Source organism: Malania oleifera, chromosome 7, assembly GCF_029873635.1.
Source record: "Malania oleifera isolate guangnan ecotype guangnan chromosome 7, ASM2987363v1, whole genome shotgun sequence".
Lineage (NCBI taxonomy): Eukaryota > Viridiplantae > Streptophyta > Magnoliopsida > Santalales > Ximeniaceae > Malania > Malania oleifera.
In genome coordinates this window covers 61,627,446-61,640,718 of record NC_080423.1, presented here as the reverse complement: position 1 = coordinate 61,640,718, position 13,273 = coordinate 61,627,446, and the positions used below count along the sequence as shown (strand labels likewise).

The 13,273-nt window shown below is 35.5% G+C and overlaps 1 long non-coding RNA gene across 3 annotated transcripts; it reads right to left on the bottom strand.

Annotated features, from left to right (window-relative positions):
- Window positions 1-3,024: 3,024 nt before the first annotated feature.
- Window positions 3,025-10,355, bottom strand: LOC131159365 (uncharacterized). Of its 3 annotated transcripts, none has more exons than XR_009137792.1 (3): window positions 5,522-5,786; window positions 4,437-4,502; window positions 3,025-3,383 (listed from the first exon to the last, which is right to left on the bottom strand). It is a non-coding gene; the product is annotated as an uncharacterized LOC131159365 (long non-coding RNA). The 3 variants fall into 3 exon arrangements; XR_009137790.1 differs by lacking the exon at window positions 5,522-5,786 and adding an exon at window positions 4,611-5,505; XR_009137791.1 differs by lacking the exons at window positions 4,437-4,502; window positions 5,522-5,786 and adding an exon at window positions 9,778-10,355.
- Window positions 10,356-13,273: the final 2,918 nt, after the last annotated feature.

Below are 13,273 nucleotides of genomic sequence, written 5' to 3'. Positions count from 1 at the left end.
CGATCGTGCAGCTCTGCTCCTTCGAGCTCCTAGCCATCTCAGCTATCACTTGCTAGGTGACGCTATGTAATACTGCATCAGGGTCTCCGCCACCCATACTAGAAGGTTCTACTCCATCACCTCTCGCACTCGTGTTACTGTTCCCTGGATCCATCTTGCAAAAGAAACAACCGATCTCAGAATTCATTTACCATCACGCAATCAATACAATGCTATAACTCATAAATTACTCTTCTACAACCATTTATCTCCACATCCTCAATTCCCATTTAAGATTAAATCCCACCACTTAGCAACAAGACCCAACAATAATATCCATGGTTTTCTTGAAATCGTCACCCCAAGAAAAACACAAAAACAACCCCGGTACTCCTGTCTCTAGGTCACAAGATAGAATCCTAAATTCTCACCTCATCCTTCACAATGACTAACTCACATACCCATCCCCTATTTTCTTCAAAATCCATTCCTATACTCTGGTTTTATTTTACGCTGTTTACTAAAGTCTGCAGAACATAGCAACCTAGGCTTTAATACCAAACTGTGACGACCCGAGTTTTCATACCATTATATATATATATATATATATATGTATATAAACAATATTAAGCAATCATATATCGGCCAGGTCAACACCTCTAATACCACTCACATGACCCAAGCCGCATTAGGCACTGGGTAGAGAGGCATTTTATTTATATTACCCTAATAGTGGAAGTTATAAAATACAAACTATCCAAAATACAATACCCAGAGTATCATTATACATAAACATATACAATTCTATCATACCCAACCCTAGGGGAATTACACCTCCCTAGTCCAACACTCTCCTTGTGTATCAGGGTATCCACTCCACACTATCTCGGAGCCCTATCACCTCATTCGTCTCTATTCCCTAAAAAGTTTAGATAATTTGGGTGAGCCACATCTCAGAAAGACGGAATAAGATATTTACAATGTGTGGAACTATGAGTTCATTTATATTAAAATACTCATTAAAATGAATTCCATCTGAGAAAGTATACAAGTTCATTTTCATACTCGTAAAGATATACATCACAAGCTTTTAAAAGCTTTTAATTTCGTTTCCAAAATCATTCATACACAACTCATGTTTACCAATGAAGTTCCCGAGAATAGGGAAGCTTACCCACCCATACAAGCAGCTTCCCTCTTCCCTGATATCGTTTGCAACCTTACCTGATTACTCGGGTTCAACTACAGTGGATAATTATTAGGACACTCACCTTACTCAGTAAGTGATCAAGCGGAGAGTTTTACTTCCCCTCATTTATTTATATTATTAACTCACACTATTTCTTCCCTCATTTTCTTTCATTGCATTTCCATTTTCATTTCATTTCCATTTTCATTGCATTTCCATTTTCATCTAGCTCATGAGTGTCCCTAATAACTAGGGGTGTGTTCGGTTTGGTTTTGGCCAAAACCAAAAATCGAACCAAAATTTTCAGTTTTGGGATTTCCGAACCGAAACCAAAACCAAACCGAAATTATGCTTTAATAAAAAACCAAAAATTTGGCGGTTCGGTTGCGATTTTTCGGTTTTAAACCGATTTTTTTTACATAAAAAAAAGCCTCTATTTTTCATAAATTTATTGAGCATTTTAATTTTTTTATAGGGACTCATAATTTTAACAAAAATAAAATATGTTACACTTTTAATAAAAATAACCTTTATTATATATATATATATATATATATATATCGATTTTTTGATTTTTTTCGGTTCAGTTTCAACATAAAACCGAAATTGAAACCGAAACTGAAACTAAAATTTTTTATTTTTGAAAACCACAACCGAAACCAAAAATCAAAAAATTGAACCATTTATGGTTTCGGTTCGGTTTCAGTCCGGTTTTTGGTTTTTGGTTTTCAGTAATTTTGTAAACCCCTACTAATAACTAGTATACTTGTGTCTGTAACTCATGGCTACCCTAAGGATATTCACTGTGTCATGCTTCCCCCCATGGTTAGGGTTGTGCGGCTCGAAGGCTGGATCTAACCACTGTTGACCAACTCAGTTAGATTAAAATATCATATCACATATCCCGTATCTGTAGTACATCTGGTCGGCCTATAGCCCTAATCCGGACTCAGGAGGTACAACAACTTTACTATACAGCTCATTCGTCTGTCAAGCCACACACTCCACGAGTCCGTGTGGTTGCACTAACACCACTAGCAATGGTACTGTGCTCAAAATCACAACCCATCATTAGGGTTTCCATAACCATCCATCAAGGTTATCATTACCACATACCTGCAATCATTACGTGGTATTGGCATTTCATCGATCATATTTCAATTATCCCATTACAGCTTTCGCACTTTGCAATATTCACATTTCCCAATATACTCATTTCAATATTTACATTTCAATATTCATATTTCAACTCCCACATTTAAATGTTCATATTACAAAATTTACATTGCAATATTCCCACATTTCAAAATTCATTTCACAATAATACATACATATATATATATATATATATATATATATCTTTTCACATTCATTTCATTCTCATGTTAGTATATAACTCATTTCACGTTTTTCAATACTTCTCAACATACTCAAATCAGTATTCATACTTTCCCATTTTCATAAAAATCATTTCTATACATGGATTTATATATTATTTTCATCATTTCCAGCAAGCATATCGATAGTTCTCATTCCATTATTTTCTCATAAAATACTCATAATCAAATTTCACATTTTTCAATATACATCATACGCCACACAATTTTCATCTAATATTTACAATATACTAATTTCACAGGGAAGAATATCATAGCTTCATTTTTCTAATATTCATTCAATTAATAATATAAAAAATACTGCTATAATTTATTCCCCTTACTTGGCTTAATTAGAGTCTCGTTAAAACCTAGATCCTAGGCCCCCAGTGCCCGAAACTCAAATCTTGCAATTCGCATTTTCCCCAGATTAATTAACTCACTTCCCAAAATAATACCCATATTGTAAAGACCCGCCTATTTTACCATAATTTTTTTAAAAATAAGATTTAATATAATAATTTTGATACACTGTTCAGCTGATAAAACATAATCAATTTAGACCCATGGGTACGAGGAATATACTTGAAATACAACTCTGATACCTAAGCAGCGGAAAACATAAAATCATATACATATCAAGTCATCCAACCAACATAATACGAGAGTTCTACCAAACCTGCCATACACATATACACATCCCAAAAATACCAAAAAGTGCGCTAGGGTCATAACCTAAAAATTCATCAGACCCTAGCATAATGACTTACCCTTCAAACAGGGTAGAATAGTCAACCTCTAACGCTGCAGAGCTCTATCTACTCTTCTATTTGGGTTTCCTGAAATGTTTATATAGCTGGGGTGAGACACCTCTCAGTAAAGGAAATAAACTAACATCAGTGTGTGACAACATGAGTATTTTCGTATTATACATGTAACAATACATAAATCATATTTGGTAAAGATGTCTGTATCATATCTGGATAAAACATAATTTATCATAACATGGTATAACATACTGAGTTTCTATACATGAAAATCATCTTATATAACCGTACATGAAATAACACCCTAGATGGATGGCTGGCTGGTGTCATGTCTTGCCCCCACATGACTAGGTTGTGTGGCCCGAAGGAGGGACCCAGCAATGATTGGCCGACCACTCTAGAACAACATATGTAAATACAATGGGTCTGTCCCTCCTGGTCTAGATGCCAAAGGGACGCCTGCACTACCATGAAACCACATCGACTGCCGATCTCCCACAGTCCCTTATGACATGTGGTAGCACTAACATATACATGATCGTGAACATATAGCTATGGTACCGTGCTTTGTGAAAGTATAAACCAAGCCATCCAGGTTCTGATAACATATAGTAAGTTTCATATAATGATACATGGTTGTTTTATAATAATATCTGTCATGATAATATTTTCATAAATTTTTGCATAACATATCTTATATATCACGGCCCTTGCGCCAGCATATTTAACATGTAAAATCACGACCCTTACGCGGACATATTTTAACATACATAGTTTTGAAATCCATGTACTATTTTAATATCATACTTTAAACATAATTCATGTATCGTTTTCATGGTTTTCCTGAAAATTAAGAAAACATGCTTATTTTGAGAAAGTCCCAATATTCTGATATAATACAATTTCATGAAAATTATACTCATGCCACACAAATACGGATACTGTTTTTAAGCATAAAAACCTGATCTGAAATCATATTTCCTGATAAATAACATTAAATCTTTTTTCCTGTTCAACTGCAGTATTCCCAAACACTGTGCTAATACATACATAATTTCTGAAAATAAATGCTAATAATACGGTAAATAATTTCATGAAAAATACTGACTTATTTTATCCCTTTACCTGGCCTACTGAGAAGCCCACCAATTACTCCAAAATTATACCTGTGGTGTTCCCCAGCTCAACCTCCTGAAATTTTCATTTCCCCCAACAAAACATCAGTATAAACCCATCTAATACCTTTCTTCAGCCTAGGAATACCAAATACCTTAACAAATATTAAAATAACTAACTTACCCGCCCAAATTTTGGGATGGTGCCCAAATTGGCCTAACTAATGATGTACTCCTACAGATATGAAGAGAAATTTCCTAGGAGTAGAGTGGTGGCTTCAGATCGTCGAGCCAGCGAAGAGCCGATCCAAAAACCTAGAGAGAAGGCAGAGGGGACGAAGAAGAGAAAGAGAGAGAGAGAGAGAGAGAGAGATTGCATGTTTCTCGCAGGAAAAAATGGATTCTTGGCCTTGTATAGAATGCTTGTCCACGTGGCCTCGTCAACGAGCCACATTTTCTCGTCAACGAGTCAATGAAGGGAGCTCGTCAATGGACACCTTCTCCTCATCGACAAGTTTCAAGTTCTAGAAACAATCCTCTTGTTAATTTCTCATTGACGAGGCACGAGTTCCTGTCGACAAGCCGAAGAGCCCTGCTTGTCGACGAGCACTTCTTTTCTCGTCGACAAGACCCTGCTAAAATCCCTTTTAAAAAAAAACCTTTTCTCTCCTTTCTTTTATTATTTAATTACTATAATTATTTGGGTCTCTACACATATAACCTTCCCTAGGCTCCATATACTCCAAATTAACATTGAAACTAGTATTTAACACCCTTACCTGGTTTCCTGAACTATGCCTGTAGGCTCCCGAAATTACACCCGTGGTGCTTACCCGAACCTTGTATTCGATAACCCTAGTTCAACCTCAGAATGTCCAATATTCTAAAATTTCTAAATTTTCATTAATTAAATAATAATTAGCCCCTAAATAACCCCCTTATCCTAATTTTGGGGTTATGCCTACGACGACCCCACGAGAAATTCACTTCGCTAAACTTTTAGAGAATCATCCCTAGATTCTCGTGGTGATGTCCGATCATCAATTAGGCTTAAGATTTATGAAAAATTGAGGTAAGAGTGAGAATTTGGCTTACCCCAGGAGATATGCCTATGTTGCTCCTACAACAAATCCACTCTGGTAGAAATGACAGTGGCGGAGAATGGAGTTGAGTGGTATTTCTTGATTTTTGATCGACACTCATTAGGCTGGAAAAATCAAAGAGAGAGAGAGAGAGAGAGAGAGAGAGAGAGAGAGAGAGAGAGAGAGAGAGATAGGTGGAGGTGAGCAAGAGAGCAAGAGGGGGGATTTCTATGTGTGAATTGAAAAAGGAAAAGAGGGGGTCTCAGTTTACTTCTTTCATCTTTCAAGATGTTTTAATATATATATATATATATATATATATATAATATTATAATTTATATTATATTCTATTAATATATTAATATATTATATTATATTATTTAATTAATAATAATATTTATGTATTTAATTATTTATTTTAATTTTTTAAATTTTTTTCATTTAATTTTTTTTAATTTTTATTTAATTTTTTATTTTTTATTTTTTTAAAGATTACTACACCTAAATATTTGTAGGTTCCTTACATACTGTGTACAATCCAGTATGTGGCCCACATAGGATAGCTGCGTACTACACTATACGTAGCCCACGTAGGGCAGCTACATATTTCACTGTACATTTATGTACATGGCCCACATAGGACTACTACGTACCATCTTAGTACGTGGCCCATATAGGACTACTACATACAACCTAGTACGTGGCCCACATAGGACAGCTGCGTACTTCACTATATGTGGCCCACGTAGGGCAGCTACGTATCTCATTGCACGTTTATGTTCACAATAGCTAGTATTCACAATCAATCTATATTTACCATCAAATAATGTTCACAACTAAGCAGTATTCACAAGCAGACAGATCCACAACCAATCAGTATTCACAACCAGGTAGTACTCACATCCAAACAACACTAACAAGCAGACGGTATTCACAACCGTATAGTATTTAATAATATGAAATATTTTGTGGAAACTTATTGAAATGTTAGATAACATTTTTCATCTCTTCAAGCTTATTCAATTAAATTAACCATATAATGTGAAAGTGTTTTTTGAGAATTTATAGGAGAATAAATTTATTATTGGTAAAATAAGTTTAGACAATATAATTGGGTTCTTCGTAATTTTATTTTAACGTTGGTAGATTGAAATGTATGAGGAAAAAGCGACTGGGTTTTATGATTTTCAACAATAATTTTTAACTAAATGTTGATGGAGGGATTGATTTGGTTAATTGGATATTTTCATAAAGAGTTAAAATCAATAGGCTAACTTGTAACTAAGAAAATTTTTTAAGTGACATAAGTGTATGTGTGTGTGTATATGTATGTATGCATATAAAACTTTTTTATGTTTGCATGTAAAACTTTTTACCTGTACAATGGGTGCTACTTAACTTTTTGTTTCTCATGATAGTTGTATGTTTTCTTTAATTGATGGATGGAAAAGAAAAAAAAAACAAAAACAAATTAAGATGTCAATCCATTACAAATGGTCTTAGATACAATCAGATATAGAGAGCATGTGATGTAAGTCTTGTCCATTTCAATGTTTACATTATCATTAATTGCATCTCTCTCTCTCTCTCTCTCTCTCTCTCTCTCTCTCTCTCTCTCCCTCTCCCTCTCCCTCTCTCTCCCTCAATCAATTACAAATGGTCTTAGATACAATCAAATATGGAGAGCATGTGATGTAAGTCTTGTCCATTTCAATGTTTACATTATCATTAATTGCATCTCTATCTCTCTCTCACACACATACACACCCATCATTAACTCTCTCTCTCTCTCTCTCCCTCAATCAATTACAAATGGTCTTAGATACAATCAAATATGGAGAGCATGTGATGTAAGTCTTGTCCATTTCAATGTTTACATTATCATTAATTGCATCTCTATCTCTCTCACACACACATACACATGCATCATTAACTCTCTCTCTCTCTCTCTCTCTCTCTCTCTCCCCCCCCCCCTCTCCCTCTCTCTCCCTCAATCCATTATAAATGGTCTTAGATACAATCAAATATGGAGAGCATGTGATGTAAGTCTTGTCCATTTCAATGTTTACATTATCATTAATTGCATCTCTCTCTCTCACACACACATACACACACATCATTAACTCTCTCTCTCTCTCTCTCTCTCTCTCTCTCTCTCTCTCTCTCTCTCTCTCTCTCTGTTGTCATGACTATGTGGGTTTGTGTGTGTATAAGGTGTATATAAGTAACTTAGGCTTCATTAAGGGTTTCATCCTCAAAGCAGTAAGAGTTAAGGGGTTATTATGCCTTTCACTGCTTCTCTCTCGCTAGCCCAACCCAATGATCATGGCCAAAATCAAGTTTCCTTACATCAGTTGTGCTTTCCTTCTTATACTAGTTTTGATTCATTATGGAATCATGTCTTCTGAAGGTAGGCAATTCATGAAGATAGAGAACGTTGACAACAATGGGAATGAAATGGGGAAAGAGTGTACTACCAAAAACTTTATTCTCCACTCTGAAACATTAGCCAACCATCCGCCTACGACACCGGGTGGCCCGAGCCCAGGCATTGGTCATCCGCCCTAGTAGCCAAAAGTATAGCTATGTAATTTAGGTGTTTAAACTAGAATAAAGCATTGCTACTGTATGTTAGCCTTATGTTCTAAGTACTTATATCCATGACCATAAGACATGTAGCTCGATTGGCTATCTAGGAGTGTGGTGACTAGTTAAAATCATGAGGCCACTATATATATAGTTGGAGCTGCACTGTCGTAAATTAAGCAACTTTTTTATATGGTTGATATCTTAAGATGTTTTCAAGTTGCCTTTAATGTTCAAAAAATTTGAAGTGCTAGTTGTTTGTTTGAATGTCTTATTGTTAGGAGATAACATTAATGGGTTCTACTTTTTTTTTTTTCCCCTTGTTTCATGCGTTTAATCAAGAAACAAATTTATCAAAAAGAAAATATAGTTGTTAATCAAGGTCTCAAGAATGATTTAATTATCTTTGTGTTACGCTGCCACACTATGAAGCCCATTAGGCTTCATAGGGAGTAGGCAAAGCATTAGCCTAATGTTAATTTCCTATATTTTGAAATTTATAATTTAATTTTTGTAACTACTAATAATAATTGAATTAATATCTTTATAACCGCTAATAAACGATTGAATTAATATCTTTATAACCGCTAATAAACAATTGAATTAATAATTTATTTGAAGACAATATGTTTAATTAATATAATTTTTTTTGTTCTCGTATAACAAATATTTGTGTGGGTGACATTGTCTTTATTAATCTAATAATTTTTTCCTATGGTTTACACTTCATTAACTTAAATGGCAATGAATTATTATTATTATTTATTTTTTTAAAAAAATTTATTGGAATAATTGAGTAATTTATTTGTGTTGTCTGACTCACTTGAAAAATGAGTAGCTTAGAAGCTATCCAAAGTATAGGAGTTCTGTCATGTAATATTTAGCCCAAAGGCCAGATCGTCTCTTTAGGGAATGTAGTTTAATTCCAAATTTTACGTAATTCCAATCAAAAAATAAAAAACAAAAGGGCACTTAATACAGTTTAGATTCGGGTTTTCTAGTTTGTTTGAGATTTTCTTTTGACAATTAAAAGAACATGCAATTTAAATTCTAAATCCTAACGCACACGAAATTTATCAATGAGAAACGAAGATCCTACGTTTAATAGCCAAACAAGAATTGAAACACGCGTTGAAACTTCGGGAATAAAAAAAAATTAAAGACAATAACTTTAATACGTAATTAAAACATGCAATTCTAAAAAAAAAAACTCAATCAATCACAAATTTAAACAAAAACCAATTTTTAATGCAATTAATAACTTAAACAAAAATTCAAAACTTCAACAACTAAATAGTAACTAGAAACACGATAAAAATTTGAACTTTAATAAAATTAAACTTAAACTAAATCGAACTCAACAAAATTTAAATTTTAAAAAAGACAACTAATCTAAATCCTAAAAAAGGGTTTTTTTCTTTTTGTATTTTATTATTTTTTCTTCTTCTCTAAAAAAAAAAAAACAGAACTTAAATTAAGTAGAAATTAACTCAAGCAGAGAAAATTAAATCTAATGCTAATAATAAATAAGAAGAGAAATATAATGAACAAACCTTGATAATAATACCCAAACAAGATTAAAAATCAAAACTTCAGGTGGGTTCCTACTGAAATTAAACAATACCCAATTAATTAATTAAAAGAAAGAATAAAAAAAACAAGAGAGAAAGGAAGAAGTGTTACTGGTCGTATAGTAGTAGTCAGCAAAGCACACAGCAGCGTAGGGGCTCAGGTCTGGTCTCCAGCAGCAATAGCAAAATCCGTGGGCAGCACAGCAGCTTCGGGTATGGCAAGATAGCAGCAATCGACTAGGGTCTTCACGGAAACAAAGCAATAGCTTTGGCTTTTTGGGCTTGCAAACAGCAAGTGAGGAGTCTCGGATCCTTGACAGCCATACGTAGCAACAACTATGGGAGACAGCAGCACTGGGTATGACAACAGGGAAGCTTTGGGCTAGCAGCAAGGGAAGGTAGAGAAGTAAGGGAAAAAGGAAGAAAGGAAAAGAAGGGGAGGCCAAGAGTGAGAGAAAAGAGAAGAGAGAAGAGAGTTAGAGAGAAAGGAGCGTGAGAGAGGGAGTTAGGAGGAAGGGAGAGTGTTGACTTGATTGGTCACACCTAGTTTTGATTATGACAAATACTCTTAGTACTAATGGTTGTACTGAGAATTGCATGCAGGATCACCTTGTGCGCGCTTGAGGACTAAAAGACTTATTATGATGGCGTGCGGTGTTCGTGCCGATGAATGAAGAATCTTGTGCTGCATTTGTATTTATTTTTCAGTTTCTTCATTCTGGGATGTAATTTTATTATGGACTGTACACTCATATGGCTTGTAATAATTTGCATCATGCATGATAGGTAGGTATGCTCAAATTGACCTTAGATTGACCATAGGACCTCCAAATAACATGAAAAACCTTTTTCATAAAATTCCTAACTTATACAAAGGTTTTTAAATGGTTTTAAAGTTAAAAGAAGGCAAAAACTAAAATTTTCAAAGGGGTCGGTCAACCGGCTAGTCGACCAAATGTTAGAAATGAACAATTTTCTTACTCAATTGGATGTCATATAAAATCATGTTCAAAATGAAAATTGTGGCATTTCACCATAGCTTGAGTTTGATACCAAGAAAGTCCAAATTGGAGTTACATAGAAAAAGTTATGGCCAAAACACTGAAACGTGTCCGTAAGAGAAAAACTCCCTTCATGTTTCTTCCGTCTCATTGATGGATATTGTTATCAATCCAAAAGTCATTATCTTAAAATGTGTTCAACATAAAAGTTGTGGTATTTTCTCTTACCTTTCTATTGGTATTAAGAACATCCAATTTAGAATTGTATAGTAAAAGTTATGGCCAAAACACTGAACAGTGTCTGTGCAAAAAAGTAGAGGCCGGTCGACCGAGCCCTTACAGTTCATTTGTCCTCGGTCGACCGAACCACCTGGGATTCAATATTTTGACCTCCCGGTCGACCGAGCCTTCACTATGGTCGACCGAAACTCGCTTATTTGAGCCCCGGTCGACCGAGCCTTCACCACGGTCGACCGAAACCCCCCTGGTCGACCGAAACTTGTAGTTCAAAAGTCCCTGGTCGACCGAAACCCTCCAGAGTCAACAGTTGACCTTTCGGTCGATCGAGAGCTTTTGTACTACAACTACCTGGTCGACCGAAGGGTCCTCGGGTGAATTTTCAGCGGTCTAGTCGACCGAACCAGGTAGTTCAAAATGCCCTGGTCGACCGAAACTCGGAAAATTGGCAAATCGCCCTCTCCGGTCGACCGAGCCTTTCAGTTCAAAAGTCCCCTGGTCGACCGAGCCAATTGAGTCCTGGTCGACCGAAACATTTTTGGTCGACCGGACCTCTCGGGTTGCCCTGATTTTTACCGTGGATAAATATATTTTAAATAGGGTTAATTATTTTAAAATGATTTAAAACTTTCTTAATAATGCCCAATAGGTCCCCAACGGTCAAAAATACCTCCTTGCCTATATATACCCATTCATTTATCATTATTAGCAAGGATTAGAAAACTTGATTAGGGCAAAACTCTCTCAACTCTTAAAACCCTATATTAGCCAAAAACTTCTTGCAAACACTCACGTACTCTTCAATCTTTATTTCTCTAAGCATTGTGAGTATTTCTATAAGGCTGTTGTGCGTAATCTTTCTAGCTAACACTCTCTTTTGGTATAAAGGTTGATTGATTTTATTTGAGAGTATAGCCTAAAGTTCTTCCACGGATTTCATTTGATAAATCTTGTGTGGGAAGACTTTGAGGGTTGTGGTTCTTGCATTGTTGTTGCAAGATACCTAAACCTAGATTTTGTGTGCAAAATCCTTTTGTGAAAAGCTAATCTTTCAAACAACTCCATTGTGCTTTAGGAATTGAAATATCATATTGAGTTTGTTTGATCTATCTTACTTAGCATATTTGAAACCCTAATATGATTTTGTGATATTTGAATATTGAGTTTCAAATCTTGCTTAGATACACACTCTAGATCTTGATTGATTATCATACTTGATTGAGTGTTAAGCACACATTAGAGCACTGAGCATATCTACATATCATTCGTGCTTGCTTTATTGATTGAGCTGTATTGGTGCACACATCTGCTTTTCTAGAAGCATATTTCCGTGTACAAATTTTATACACTTTGGTTGTATTTCCAGGCACGGGCCTGAAGAGGAAGACTAGCCCTGGAATAGTCCCGGATTAGCTTAGACCCGGTTAGGAAAGCTAGGTGCGTCGTCCTGTTAAGGCGTGTAGGTTGAGGTCAGCCCCGCTAATTGACCTGGTTAAGGTTGAGGTCAGCCCTGTGTTAATTTGACCTGGTTGTAAACGGTGCCGCTCCACCCTTAAGTGAGCTGTTAGTGGAATCCTCCTGCTTGCGAGCTAGAGGCGGGGACGTAGGCACAGTTGGCCGAACCCCGATAACATATCGTGCGTGTTCTTTACATTTCCACAATTTACTTACTGCACATGTATGTTATATTGTAAATGATTAGATTTACATTTGCATAGACAGACTCTAGGTTAAGTAATACTGCTTATCTGGTTTAACCTAGGTGATAATTTTTAAATACCCAATTCACCCCCCCTCTTGGGATTGCACCAAAGCTAACAATTGGTATCAGAGCCTCGTAACTTAGATTTAAACATTATTTAGTTAAAGATCATGATGGCTCAAGTTAGTGCATCCTTTGCATGTGAGGGTAGATTGGTCACACACCCACCTGTATTCTGTGGTAATGATTATGCTATATGGAAATTTAGAATGACTGTGTATGTGAAAGCTTTAAATTGGAAATTTTGGAGAGTCATTGACCAGGGTGATTGTGTGCCTACGAAATCTATTGGGTGTACTGATGTTCCTAAATCTGAGTGTGAAATGAATGACCATGATAGGAACTTAGTACAGGTAAATTTTGATGCTATGAATACCTTACTGCATGCTTTAGATTCTAATGTTTTATGTGAGGTTATGGCTTGTAGTAGTGCTAAGCAGATATGGGAAGAACTTGAGAGGAGATATGGAGCACCCATGCAAAACATTGTGATCTCTCCATGTGACTCAAGTCCTTCTAATCTTGAAGGAGGTAACCAGTGCTTTGTTACCTTAATAGATAATGAGGTTATCTCTGTTCCTTCTGCTTTAGTAGATAAATCTGATTAT